The 15,598-nt window shown below is 38.9% G+C and overlaps 1 pseudogene; it reads right to left on the reverse strand.

Annotated features, from left to right (window-relative positions):
• Positions 1-1,119: 1,119 nt before the first annotated feature.
• On the reverse strand, positions 1,120-15,192 carry LOC117573479 (adiponectin receptor protein-like; annotated as a pseudogene).
• Between the last annotated feature and the right edge of the window lie 406 nt (positions 15,193-15,598).

Consider the following 15,598-nt stretch of genomic DNA (forward strand, 5'->3'; position numbering starts at 1 on the left):
TCCCAGCCGACCGACAACTAGCGCGTAGCGAATCGCGATACACCTTCTCGTCTAATCGTTACAATACCACCATGCTTGCTAAAACGAACAAGCTTCGTACACGTTTGATGATTTTTACAAACTTCACATTGTTATCACCACTATAAACTACACACTGCGGATAAATGTACCAACCTGCGCAGATACCATCAATGTCATTGATACATCGCTCGTGACTGCCAACAACGAATTGTTCCCCATTTTGACTTACTTGTCTAAGCCACCTCGCAAAGCGACAGTTAAGATCATATGCTGATTTTATCAAGCACATTTGCTCTGTACAAAAAAATCATTCCAAAAAGCAACATCAGCCTTCAGAATCATCTTGGAATTATTTACCACCATATTCCAAATCTAAATACTGTCAAATCAACTGCAAAAGACTACACTTACACGCCAGTTCTAGCGACTCATGGCGCTTAACTTTAGCGATCACTTTTGCTAATTCTATCAGCCATTACTTTTAGGCGAGCATTCAATATACAAATCATTTGAAAACACAAAACCCAACCACAACCCACCACGACCAACCCCCCCAACCAAATTACCATTTATATTGTACATTAACATTTTTCTTCTCGTTCCCCTCACAAAACAATTGTTACCAAAATTACCAATATTAATTTTATTTCACATATTTTTTAGGATTGTCTTAGAGTTTTATTCGACGAATAATAAGAAATAAGAACTACCATAGTACGATTAGATGTAATCAACTATAACCTAAATATTTGGTCTATTAATCTTTTCCCATACCAGCAAGTGCCAAAAAAGATCACTTAACTTGCGCAATGGCGCACTGTCCAAAAAAAACCACTTCTCTCTCTTTGACTACAAAATACTACGAAACGAACTACAAACTAGAAAATGTATCTCCAATGTTACAATGTACCCAACTTATCATGCATATCTAAGCGGTTTTTGTATATGTGTTTTGTATGAGTGTGTGTGTGTGTTGTGTGTGTGTTGTGTGTGTTAGACGTGTATACAGGTTGAATAAGCCTAACATAACGACTGTTTTAACTTTGCGTTTCGCACTGTTAACCGATCTTGAAGGAATCTAATATCGGCTTGACCGTTTTACTCCTTTTGGCTGAGCTGGCTGCTGTGCCGCTTGCTTGCCTGAGCTGCGCTGCTGGCCTCCTTCTTGTAGTTGGCCACGTAGAAGGAGCTGAGAACATGTAGGTGACAGAGCCAGCATTGAAGGTCAACGCGCCGCAATCGATTTGGGGAAGTTGATTGGGCTGGAACTGAATCTGCAGCGTTGCACTAAAGAGATAGGGAATTGCACCTAAGAAGAACGGTGTATTAACAAAGCAATATAAACTAAGTAGTATTCTATAGCTTATACAATCTGGAGAAATTGTAATGTACTTCTTCCACACAAGTATTTCTGCACTTGGGTCCCATTGCCGACAGCAGATAGTAAGCATACATGAATGTGTGGAGTAAAGGAAATTAATGAATACCCAAAGAGTGCCGTGACCCCCCAGCAAAGTCGTTGACGCCAATGAAAGGCGCACAATCGGCATCGAGTGTGATGCGTACAGATGCAAGAACGAAATCTGACGATCCTTTTTTGCGCAGCACAAAGAAACACAAGTGTCCAGCAGCTCGTGATCTTGGCAATGTAATACAGACAAACCGCTCTCGCATCTAGAAAGAGCGATGTCCAAAATCAGCTGACAGTTTGTGATGATGATCGAGCAAACACATTGTTTTACCCTGATGGCGATGGATCCGTGCATAAGTCACCGGTTGGACTTAAATTGTAGTGTCCACCCAGCCCTCCTTGTAGCCCTCGTAGAAAGAGCACCAACTGAGCAGCACCCTGGACGGTCTTGTGGACACAAGCAGCGTGTTCTTCAGCTCGAAGGTTTACGATTCGACGCATATAAACGTGGTTCCGGCATAGAGGCAGAAGTACAAATAGGCCGCCCCATATCAGGGAACATGGTCGGGTGCATTCGAGAGAACCAGCTCTGCAGAATAAGAAAAACAAACAGTTTGAAATTAGCATCACGAATCGACAACTTCTTGTGAAGGGCTTTTGTTACCTTTGTGCGCAGATACTCCTCGTGCTCCACAAAAAAAGTTGACCATGCGATCAACAATGCGTTTGTGTCTCGCTTCAGTCTGACCGACATTTTGCCAACTGTAAGCAAAATAAACAATTAATTTATCAACTGGCGATTTCTCTCTTGCTCTCTACTCTCGTGTATAGGAGTATCTTACGTACTATATTGACTACTATAAATAAACACTCGCACTAGTATCATGATGTTGTTAATAGTATTAGCACCTTGGTGCAGATTGTTAATTTGATCTACAATAGACGTGCACGTTAATCGCAAAGTACACAACCAATTGCGTTAGCCAAGCAAAGCCGCGCCTTCGTTCGATCCTGTGCGCACATCGATTCGATTGAATCAGAAATGACGAAATATACAATCACGAATAGATTAAACCTATAAAATGATCCATGCGAATTCTTTTTGTTCGTTGATGCGAAGGCGCCCAAGTGCCAAATTATCGTGCTAATAATAAAGCGCAATACGTCCAGTCAAGAAATAAATTGAAAAAACCAAAGATTCAATCGTGGCATAACCCGAACATCAGTTTCTGCTAATCGGCCAAAAATGACCAACGATCGGTCTTCTTTTGCCAGCGAAATATTTTCTGATTTGTATTGCTGCTGGCCTCAATCATAAAAATCACTTTATGTAAAAGAGTTTTTCTGCTTTTGCTTTGGTAAAATTACAGGCCCAGAGCACAGACGCGCAAGCAGCAGGCCCAAGGCCCTAGGGATACAAAAAAAAGCAAACCATGAAACCAGGTATATGCCAAACTGTCGCGATGTGACGGACGTGACGCTTGTCCAATGTATTGTCATCATAGTTTATGCTGCTAAGCTGGAAAGACCCAACGATAACAAGAGTTAGCAGAAGCAGCGTCAGCGGTCACAAGAAGCCGTGGCAAAGCCTGGAGATGAGCAGCAGGATAGTGCAAGGACAGGCAAGGAACGAAGAACCAGTTATTCCCTTGTGTGCATAATATCGTAATATGACTAGCAGATGCAAGTCCTTTATGCCTCGATTTTATATATATATATATATATCTTTGTTTCGATCATTAAATGGGGGCACGCCTCAGCCCGTGTCTGGCACTGAATCTTGTGGCAGTTGTAAACAACACTAAGTATTATAGTGCCTTTGCCCATGAGACTCTTCGAGTGTGCACGCGGCCTTAAACGTTTTGGCATTTGGAGGCGCCGCTTCCGCATGCACATCGAACTTGCCATAGCCAGCTGAATGAATGCAATTCATCCATAGTACTATATGTTACATGCACAAACCGTTCAAACCTAAACTGCCAAGCGACGGATGTTGCATATCTCCAGAGGAACAAAACGAACAAAACAATCCGCACACGTTCAAATTGGCACGTAAATTCAATATGGCAGTTGTCTCAAAAGACTGAGTGAGAATTTTAGTTGACTTTGTACTTTAGGCGTTCTAATTATGACGCGAACTCATATTGAAGCTCACGTTGCACATGCATAACTCGAATAAAGTCGCACGTTCATGCGTAGGCAACAACAAATAACAAAAACCTCACATATTCAAATCACAAACGAACTGAAACGGACCCCACAGCAACACTAACAACTAAGTAGGATACACACCACACACTTAATACACACACATAATTTTTGTCACTTTAAGTTACGTTTCAGTCATCGGGTTCTTGCCCCAGTTGCGACAACAAACAGTGCTCGTTTGGTCCATCCAGAAAAGTTGCAATTCAATCGTGACTAAAGGCCGTGGTCCATCAGATATATCAAGCAATTCTTGGACAACTCGAAGGTAGCCAAAAATTAACTAGTTTACTAATTTACACTCTACTTTGCCATGATAACTGCCATTCGTTATCCAAGTCTACACATTTGTTCCCGGCGGTCACCTTTTGCCTTCCTAAACCACTTGCCGTCGACGATTGTAACAATTAAGCAAATGCCCGAAAATTTCGCATAGACTTAATATATGTGGCGGAATTTAAAAAAAATTGACTGTTAATTAGTATGATGGCTCTTTATTATTATCTGTTGGGCAAGGCTGGGGAAACAAACTCCGATCAGAAATGGACCATAGGATACGACTATCAGTACTTCATTATTATTTTAGAAAGCATTGATTAAATGTGGATTTCTACATTTTGGTTCTTAAGAGCAAAAAAAAACAAATTTGTAGAATGTATTTGATCGCTTGTGTTTAACCTTTGTATTGTTGTTTTTTTTCAATACTCATTTTATACCAACATATATTTGAGGGTTTTGAATCCCATTCCAGACATTTATAAGCATTTAAAAAGTATGTTATGATGTATCTAAGAAAAGACTACAAACATGACTTTCACAATATAAAAACGAGTTCGTTATTATTAATAATTATTCATTCATTAAGACCTGTCATATATTGTGGTTGAACCGTCATTCTTGAACAGAAACCAATTCTCTAATTGAATTTTAAAGTGCAAAATGTCACATCAACTAATTATTATATAAAAAATCAAGAACATAAAATAATGAATGTTCAATCAACCACGAAATTCTCATTGTCCAAACTTAGTTTAAGTTAAAATTATCGGCAAGTCTGGTTAAAATCTTACACAATCTTAATATAACTTTGCTGAGAAAAATGCGAACTACTGATTAGCAAATTAAAGAAGTCTTTCTAAAAAGGCTTTCGGTCATTCTCATTTTGCCAACTAATTTCATTAGAGGAGAAGCCGCCAACCGCATTAAATAGGCTACCAGAATTACTTATATACCTGTTGGCGGACTAAGAGTTACCAGTTTACAACAGGAATATAATATACATATAAATATGTTCGCATTGATTTTATTTACAACAACACTACACTTATTATTATATATATATATCTATATAACTATTCAACGCTATGGTTCTTCTAGACAAAAAGTGCGTGTTGTGTGTCTGGATCTGCTGTAAATTTTGATATTAGTTTTACCCGGCTATTAATTTCTCCAAAACATGAGCGATTCACATGCCATCAGCCTCGGTTCCCTTACAAACCTCAATCGCAGTTCCCGAAATCGAATGCTCTTTTAAAATTCTACGTGCTTGGCATATGAATTCCATTAATTGAATCCAAATCATCATCGATTGGTGAGTATTGAGAGTCAGGCGAGAGATGATAACGAGTTCACAATTGAGATAATGCTCTATAAAATATTGCAAATTGTCATAAAGTCATCTGAAACAATCAGTTGTGCTGTTAATACAGTTTGTGTTTACTAAAGCCATTGTCAAAAAAGATTTTTGAGACTCGTCTGCACAAATATGCAGAATAGAGATAGAAAATTTGATTTCAGCGTTGTTTTTTACGCCCCGAACTGACTACGAATATGTTCAACGTGTATATCAGCTTTTATGGGACTATGTGATAATCCTGACTGGCCGATAACATTCTAGACACCGCGTTAGTCAGTTCGTTTCCGAGCACACCACAAACACAAAGCAACCGACGTTTATTTTAATTTATTAATTTTGTTCTTCTTGCCATGAGAATCAGCGCCGCCCAAATATGGAAGTCTCACAGCACGCACACAATGGCGTATACCAATATGCTTTAATGACATTCCCTTTGATAGAGAAGCTAACCGAAGGTTGCAACATGTATCTTACAGCTCTCAGCTGAACAACTCGCGCAGCGTCATTGACAACAATAGCATGAACAACATTATTATGAGTGTTTGTATGTATTGTTAATATTAACGAAACAAACTGAAAATTGACAAGTGCGTCGCAAAAATTAATCAACAGTGTTTCGATTGTCGGCAGCATCTGATCGAATCGAAACGATTGAATCGATCCAACAACACAAGATCCGAAGCGGCCCAAATGACCCAGAGCAAGTAGACGTCAAACGCATTAAAATTCGTAGCCAAGGTCGCCGTTTGATGATATTTTTTCGTTTTTCTTTTTTTTTTTTTTTTTTGAGAAACGAAACGAAACACAATTTCGAGACGAAAATTGATCTGCGCAGTTGCAGCACCACCTCGATTTATATTTACAACGTCAGTTTTGGGCATATTAAGTAGCCAGCCTATCTGAAGTGCTTGTACGAACCACAAGAGGCGTGAATTTTGTTTACAAACTTGTATGTAGATTTTAGCGATATTGAAACTTGATTTTATTGTATGCTATTGCTCTTGCATTATTTTTTGTGGTGTGTCTTTAGTGTGCGCTCGCCTGAACATCACCTTGAACTAGTGCGTCTGCGTTTAGTTAGTTGCCCTGTTTTATAAACCAGCGCTCATAAAGACGCGATAAACTCAACCATATACAAATGCACACACCACGCACACAAATATCTTCAACTCATTAATAATGCACTCTAAACGATCTGGTGATCAAAGCGATAAACAAATCGCGCCAATTCATTCCGCCAGGCGTTAGTCTTGACAACAATCGGCGCATTCTTTTTTCGCCAAGATGATAAACAATCGGGCCATTAGAGCTATCTATTAATCAGCTGACTACTGGGTTTTACCTAGTCTCGCGGACTCTTATTACGTCAAGGTTGTCGCTTGTATCATTTATTGAAGGCATATGGAAGAAACTGGTACTCGCACCCAAATGCTTTTTGACTGTGGTATATTAAAGCAATAATACTTGTAATCAGCATCGCTCCATACCATTTTAAAAAGTTTTCATACAAATATCTGTGATGTGTGTTTCTATGGTGTCAAAAGTCTGAGAATTATTGTTAAATAGCTTTCAATTAAAGTGAATAAAATGCTGCTCAGTGCCTACGCCATTGGTGCAGAGTTCGTCCTGAGTCTTTATTGTATGCAAGTTCTAGTAAGCTTTTGGTACTCTTCCGCAATCGCTTACGCCAATGGTGCCCAAAATGAGCACATCTCAAATACAATCTACCAATTGTACTAAGACTACTCTTAATTAACAAATTAAGTACTTATACTAACTCATTTATACGCGCAATCATCAGTTCGCCACACCAATACTCAAAGCTCCGTATATCTAGCATTTGTATTTAGATTATAATACTTTTATTCGTATGATCAATTTTGAAATCATTTGCCAATACCAAGGGCTTTTGCAATTGACCAAGTCATTGGGTATGCCACAAAAAAAAACGAAAAAACAAAAAAAAAAACAAAAAAACCAACAAAAATAAGTATACTCTCTCTCGTTAGATGATTAAGCCAATTGTCCCTGCTCAAACTTTGGCCTCCAATATTGCATTGTCACACCATTCCCATTGGTTCTCTCCCGCTTCAGTCTGGAGCATCGTCTTATAGATAGTAGTATTGTAGTCGGGGTGTTTGCCTTCCATATTATCATGAATTTGACCGGCGCAGTATTATTGATAGTGCGAAAAACCGGAAAAACGTCATCATTTACGAAAAAATCAACCGCCGAAAGAAACATGTAGAAACTTCAAACAAAAAAGGCGAAACAAAACATACAAGAGTACCACAAAACAACCACAAAACAAAAATTACAGAAATGAGATGAAACTGAAGGTGTGCCGCACGCATGTGACCTCCAATTGACAACAACAATTAAAATGCTATTCAATTGCCGCATAGATGCACCCAAACGCCAAGCACATAACCAACCAAAACAACACAAACGACCCCGCGTCCATAGCAACGTGCGAACGATTGTAGCAAAAAAAAAAAAAATAAACAACAGAAGAGAAGAGTAAATAAAATCTTAGTTGGCCGATATAAATATAACTTTGCTTGGGCATCCTCTATGTTTTGCGCCCAAGACCAACAGTATAAAATATGAAATAAACAAATTGCGCGCATGCGTTAAACATTTTTTTGTATTTTCTTACTTACTTTTTTGAAGGGCATTCGGCCGATTTACGCCATATTGAGAAATTGGTAACACACGCCTGTACTCCTCTCAATATGTAAGTGTACTACAAGTGTGCAGTGTATCTTTACGTTTACGCACCATTGAGCCAGTTTCTTTTATTTTTTTTCGCCCCTAGTTTCACATCTTCACGTTGCGTTCAAAAATGTGTAAACGCAAGGAAAATGAAGCCCATTATTTTCGCCCCCACGTGAAGATGATCATAACTTAATTTTTCTTTAGTGGTTGCATCCACATCTAAATCGCAACAAATGCAGGTTTTGGTGTATGTTTGTGTGTTTACACCATAACAACAAGTTTTAGTGTCGCGTGGCATTCAGTTCAATAATCGAAGATGCGCTTTTTTTTGTTTTCGTTTTAGCAGCATCCGATTAAGTTTGTAGTTGATCAATCCGCCCAAGAGAAAAGAAACCATTTTACTAAGATATTGAACTTTGACCACATTTGTGGTATATATGCAGCTAGCTAAGTGTGTGGTTTTCTGTATGTTGTAAGCTGGTTTCCGAGAAACTCCAACACTCCCTGCCGATTCATTCTTTTCTTATTGTGTGTATATATATGGTCATATTTTGACTTCTTCTTTTGTATGTTGTCGGAATCGATCACCAAAGCGACAAACAACAAAGCAAAACATGCCGACTCTTTCGCAATGCGCCCCAAAATTGGTACAACATAAAACTGTCAAAACTGCTCACTTATGAAGCGTTGTAAAGATGGAATTTAAACATGCTACTAAGACTATATAAGGCAAGTAGTTAGTAACTATTAACTCGGGATGAACCGCCACCAATTTTTTTTTTTTTTGGTTTGTAATTAAAATTGTTTCTTTCCACTTGCCTGTTGTTTTTGGAATTTGCTAATTATTCTTTATTGTGGCACGACACTGCACACGGCACAATTTTAGAAAACACACACATCAACAAAAGTTTTTAGTCGAACGAAAAGTTTCGTCAGGTTCTTATCCTTTATATGTTTTCTCGTTTTCGATTTGAATTTTGGTGCACTTAATGTGAGATAAACGCGGCGCACAGAACAAGCAAGCAGCTTAAAAAATGGGATATTAGTTTGCCAGGGGCCAACGTTCACGCTCTGCGCTGGAGCTTTGGCGCGTTAAAGCGGCCAGGCAACAGACTAAGCGACATCGACCGACAAGCTGTCTTCTATGCCCGCTGCAGGACAAACACAGATACAGAAAACGCACACTAGATCTTACAACGACTGAGGACCTGACGACGATCCGCACGAGAGTCTGCGAACGAAGCTGTCGCGATCGCCATACGCCGATCGGGAACCAACTTGTGTAATTCAGCTAAAAGAATCCGCCGCACACACACATACAGCGCAAGCAACAGGTGCGCAACACAGCAACAAGCATATGGTTTGTGTGTATTGTTACGCTTAATGCTTTAGTTGTTGCATTTTGTGTGGGCTTCTGTTTCTAGGTTTGTTTGCTATTGTATATCAGTAATATAGCTTATGCATTAAGGCGTTAAAAAAATGCACATGCATAAGTTTGTAATTTAGAAAGCAATCAATTTCTTATGGCTTTTTCTACAAATTAGTTGACGCCCCCAACGTTCGTTTGTTATTTTGTTTATTGCCAATTGTATTCATTTTCCCTTGGCTGATTTAGGTGTCCCATGAGAATGACATGGGACTGCAGCGCAGCCCAGCATTCTTCATCAGTCTATCAACCTTGGGACGTGGCCAAAGCAGCTACAAACAACAACAACAACCACAGCTAAACTGCGACCTATATGCTAGTTGCTGATGCGCGCCAAATTATGTGCAATTAAAATGAGCTCGGCGAGAAGTGACTGACTCCACACACGGTTAAGCAAAACTACACAGAGTCTACACACAGGTCCCAAACTTTGTTGACACGGTGTGGCGCACTTAGCAACGTCATCCATTCAGCTGAGGCTGTGGGTCATTATGTAAGGCGCTAGCAACAGCAAACAGCCAAGCCAGCAACAACAAGCACAAGCAGCAGGTATAGCAAGTGCTATCTGAAATGAGTGCCTTACTAAAGCGTATGAGTACACTACCATAACTCAAACCATTTTTGCCACAATCACAGAAGCCTACAGCCATGAGACGCACAGACATCTGACAGACTGACATTTTGCGCCCCACCCACCCAAAGCGCAGACAATCATACAACACACTCGCTGCAATTTGTGTGGAGAACCCAACAAAGTAAATGGCCTCAAAAGACTCAACAGCGTTGCCTTGGTCCCCTATTCTTAATCACTCAATTGTTCTATTTATTTTGTGATGATGCATTCTCATACGATAGTGGCTGCCATAGTTTTCGCGTACACTCTCGCACGCAGATTCTCTCTTATTATCGCAGATATTGTTTTTTCTGTGTGCATACCCAAAAGAGAAAAAAAAACAGCTTCCGCGCATTTTGAAGGTGAAGGTCCTTTAGCATGCCAAGCGCGTGTTCGAGCATGGTTTCACACAGCACAACACGGCAATTCCATCAATTCGTGTTGTTTTGGGTGTTCCGATTGGGAGGGATGATTGTACATTGCGGGTATTCATTTCAATTGGCAAGCGGCTGCTTGTTGCCCTCAACAGATTTCTTGCTGCATCTGGTCACATCGCTTCACAGCTACAAACCATAGACACAAAAATTTAACGACACCGACAAGCGCAGCCCTGGAATACCGGAGATTGTGACGCCGTTTGGCTTCAACGGTCTTCAAATGTAGCTAAAACATGCAAGCAACATGCCAGCGACCTATTTTAAAAATGATCATTAAATATAGTTTTGTAGTCGAGACGCAACAAAAGATCTTTAAGCACAACTTGGACTTATGATTCAATACGTACACAACACACACGTCTTGTGAGGTGGGTTTTCAACGAGCTTACCGAAATGTTTTTTATTTAACTCGCACCAACACCCACGAATATCCCCATCCAATATTATCTAGAGCTATCTTTTCCACACACTTCAAAACAAGGCCAAAATTGCCAATCGCTCGCTCAGCTTCGCTTCCCTTCGAAGCGAGATTCTTTTTTGGTCCGCTTGCCTTATACGACTCTCTCTCTTTGAACTGACAAAGATAGCATTAATTTGCATGATAATTGATTGGGATTCGATCGCTTACGAAACGCTAATGTCTTTGCAAAGAATCAAAACTTTGTCGCCTTCCAGTCTTTGTCGAATATATAACCCTACTTTCTAAGCGAAGATTACACTTTCATATATACAAAAAAATATTCTGTACCACAGCTTTTGTTGAATTGTTGATTTTTAGGGCATAGAGCGCACTAATTGTGTCTTACATTAAACTCAATTTATGCTAGAGAGAGAAAAGAATAAAACCAAAACTCCAAAAGCCCCAGCCACACTTATAGAGCAACTGTATGCTATAGAAATCAATGAGCAACGATGAAACTACATGCACGGTCCCCTAGCGGGTCTATAGCCGTTGACCATAACACTAAAACGCCCAAAAACCTTCAAGACAAGTTGATTTACCGGTTTGCCTTTGACTGTCCGCGGTATAATATAATATATTATGAATTTAACGCACAGCGAAACGTAGTGACTGAAAACCAAGTAATAAAAGCAAGAGTCAAAATGAACCAGCAAGCACAAGCAACAACAAGTAAGCAAGCACACCGCCAATTGTCGGGTGTCTTGAATTACGTCTATGGAAAATACCTGACCATTGAATAACATTCATTATGCCTCAGATGCAGACTTACTACTATGAGATATAACATACAAAACATGCAAGACAGCTTCCGGTAGCATAGAAAGCACATAACACAATTAGGTAAATTAAAAAGTGCTCGCGCTCCTGACTTACTACCTCTGGCTTTTTATGCTTACTGTATAATATTTAAATATTCAAAAGAGATTCAAAATCAAAGGCAAATAAATTAAAACTAATTGAATTAATAATTCCAAAGATCACAAAACGCTTAACTAATAAGCATGCTATCAGAGAAAGAAGTATAACACAAACAACGCTAATTGTAAAATTAAATTTACATGACCTCAAAATACCAGCTGCGTGGAAATCGTATAATTTGAATTGAAAGTGAAAGCATCGCCAAACGGCAACAACAACCACAACAACGATCCTGATATTTACAACGATTTTACAACAAAGACAAGATCAGGGCACACGCGTGCTCAAAATGGAAGTCAGCGAGACACGAATCAGTGCAAGAAGACAATGAGACTCCGAAATGTGTAACTCAGCAAACATCCCAGGCGTTCAAACTGCTAAATGCTGCCCCAGATAAGATTAATACATTTGTATATTTATCATCTTTTCGTATTTGACCCAGCTTTGAATAGCAAACGAAGCCAATAAAATGTTAAATATAAAATGATGTATAATTCTAACGTTATAATTGATTGAATAAACGTTTGCGAATTAACAAAGAATTTATAATGAATAGTTGCTAAATTCGTAAACATTATTTGCATAATTTTAAGCTGCTGCAAACTTAGTATCTTGAACTTGAAACCCACATTGCAATAACTATACTGAGCTTAATTTTATCATTTTATTACTTTCAACCGAAATTTTGATATTGCAGATAATGATCTTAGCTAAAACGTTGGTCCTAATGACACTATTATGAAGGTAAAACCCCGAAATGGACTCTCAAAGTAGAACAAAAAGGTGCAAAAGGCAAAAAACAAGTCAGACCAGACTTAGTTGATCACTTGATCAAGGCAGGGTCAAAGTCGAACTCTGAGCCAATTGCCAGTCATGTAGCAGTAAGCACATTCCCTCGCTGTCAAGTCAAAGACAAAACAAACAACAACGTGAGCATCAGAAATTAACTAAAAGCCTCGCCAATTCAAATGGAAGTTGCTGTGGATTTCGTCTGTATAATTACTGCATAACTAGTGAATCGTGATGATAGTTTCACCAGATTAAAATAAATCCCAAACGTTTATCGACAAATTCACTTGATATTGATCTATTGTAATTCGAGATGTGAATCATTTGTTACTTCGAAATCCTAAATATACCTTGAGGCATCCATAGTACTTGGCAAATACGGAGATAGTTACAGTGTGTTAAAAATCATTGTAACCCTCCCGCAGTCTATTAAATTTCAGAATGCTAATCTCGTACTGCACAAGTCTTTTAACAGTTTTATTGGTTTTTGATTCGCGGTTATGCCATATCTAATGGTTATTGGCGATTATTACGGGTATGTATTGAATACGACTGCGTCCAATGCAATATTGAATCATGCATTGTTCGGGGTTTGTAGTATGTCTCTGATGTGTCAGTTAATTAAATGACTCCGGAGTGCCACTGAACATAACTTCTCGATAAGTAATTGATCCTCAATCGTCATAGCTTAGCTTAAAGTATAAAATTGCTTGACTGACTTTCAAGTTGTTGTAAATTATTTTAACCCTGAGCACACGCATTATTGATGACACTTGAATTCATTTGCGATTACACTCCAGTGATTTGAGAAAGAAAGAAAAAATTGTTTCCAGCAATGTATGACATGTATATACTATGTATATGAACTTATATATGTATTCAAAAAATGTTAAACTAAAATAAATTAAATAACAATAAGTGAATTTATAAATAAATTGTATATAATTATATATGTAACTTACAATACAATTTCAGTCATGATTATATTAACAGCTTCTTTTCATGCATTTTGTAATGCGAATCTATCCGTGATGCGTAAAAACTTTTACCATTATTCATCTGATGTAGTTTTGCTTTCCTCTCATCATACATAGAACAAAGGCGAGCCAAACTAATGTGGCTGCATTGTTAAACTCGCGCTAAGTATTTTGATGAGTGATTGTGTTTAATTTGAGTGTATGAGTCTCTTGCTATGCAGTGAGAGTTCAATGTGTATTTTAGAGTGATGTGAATTGAGAGTATAATGATTGTATACTGAATAATAGCTAAATTTTTGTTTAGAAAGGTTTAGCTTATTGCACTGTGCATTGCCGACAGTAACACGATACATTGCCATTTCCAGAATGCCATGGTAATGCCACAAATGCGGCGGCAAGAACGAGCACATGGAAAAGCTGATGCGATTAAACTGTAAATAGAACCGTATTAGAAAAGATACTATAAATGTCAATTAAAACTACCCCAAATGTCGAATTGCCGGGAACCATACGCCTGGAACGCGCAGAGCATAGAGTAGAAGCACGAGTATATACAGCAGACCTGAACAATCAAAGGCATAACAATTCTGCATGAATTAATAAAGAGAGTGCTCTCAGCCCCCTAGTATAAGCAACCCAAGCTTGCGCACTAAATCTGACTGAACCAGCCTTCCATGATGCTGTAAGTGAATACTGGGATGACACAAGACATCAAAGCTCATGAAGACACACAGCGCGTACGGAACGTAGGTTCGCCTCCGAAAATTCTATCCCACAGCGAGACAATGATAGAGAGACTCTAAGACGCCAGAACCACAGATAAGTATATCACTTTGGCTGATAGTGGTCATAGAAGCCATATAAAGCCAGGCACAAACGATCCCATATAAGTAATGCAATCCACAATAGTCCAGTCTAAAAGAAACAAAAATTATAATAATGATTTAATGTTAAATCGGTTAAAACTTACTTTGAGCAAACAGTCTCCAATTCCCACGAGTGACAGCTTAATGTATGGAAAGCGAACGAGAATCCTAAGCAAATGATGGCGCCAAGTAAAGAAATGCACCAAAGACGATCTTCTCACTGCAAAACTGATCTCATCAGTGGTCGGGATATGAAGTAGACAGCGACGCCAATGAACGCGAGACAGCCAAGCAGATGCGTCCAGATGTTGGGGGCCAGTCTCCGGTGCAGACGGATATCGATTTGAAGCATGCACGGGAATGATGTAGAGGCGGGCGATGCCGCGCTGCAAGAAATCATTGTCCTGCAGCCATTTAGGCAAATTTCTATAGTGCCATACTTTCCAGCTGGCTTCCCCAACCTGTGAAGACATAAAAAACATAGGAATCGATTTAAATAAAATAAATTTACAATGAACTTTAAAAACAATAAACAAACAAAAATAGAAATTAAAAATCCATGAATTTATTTACAAAAAAGAATTTTATCATTTTGTTAGTGAAGTTGAGCAATTACATGAAGAATTATAAAACACAAAGAAATTCGATCACCCAGGATTACTGAATGAATCTTCAACTACCTTCGTACAAACTCTTCACTCTGTCGCGGCATTTGGAGCAAAGCGCCGAATTCATTCTCATCGAGAGGACTCCACGTTCAGCCTTCCTCATCGTGAAAAATTGAAAGTGATAGCTTATTTAGCTAGCGTTGAACCGACTTCAAAGCAAAACAATTACACCCACAACACATGGTCTCGCTTCATTCACACTTGATTGTGTCTTTCATCAGGTACTTATTGATTCCACAGACTGCATCCACATATCCGCGGATCCGAAGCTCGCACTCAACGCGTGTCTCTAGCATCTCGAGCAACATTCAATGTTATCGAAAACAAATAAGACAAGGACCGACGACGAACACACCAAGTTTGCCACTTTGAAACACCAGCCTACTAGTTTAAAACTGTTACAATTTTTTTGTTTCCAGACGAACCCAACAGCAAAAAGAAACGGCAAAC

Source organism: Drosophila albomicans, unplaced genomic scaffold (genome assembly GCF_009650485.2).
Source record: "Drosophila albomicans strain 15112-1751.03 unplaced genomic scaffold, ASM965048v2 utg000148l_pilon, whole genome shotgun sequence".
NCBI lineage: Eukaryota > Metazoa > Arthropoda > Insecta > Diptera > Drosophilidae > Drosophila > Drosophila albomicans.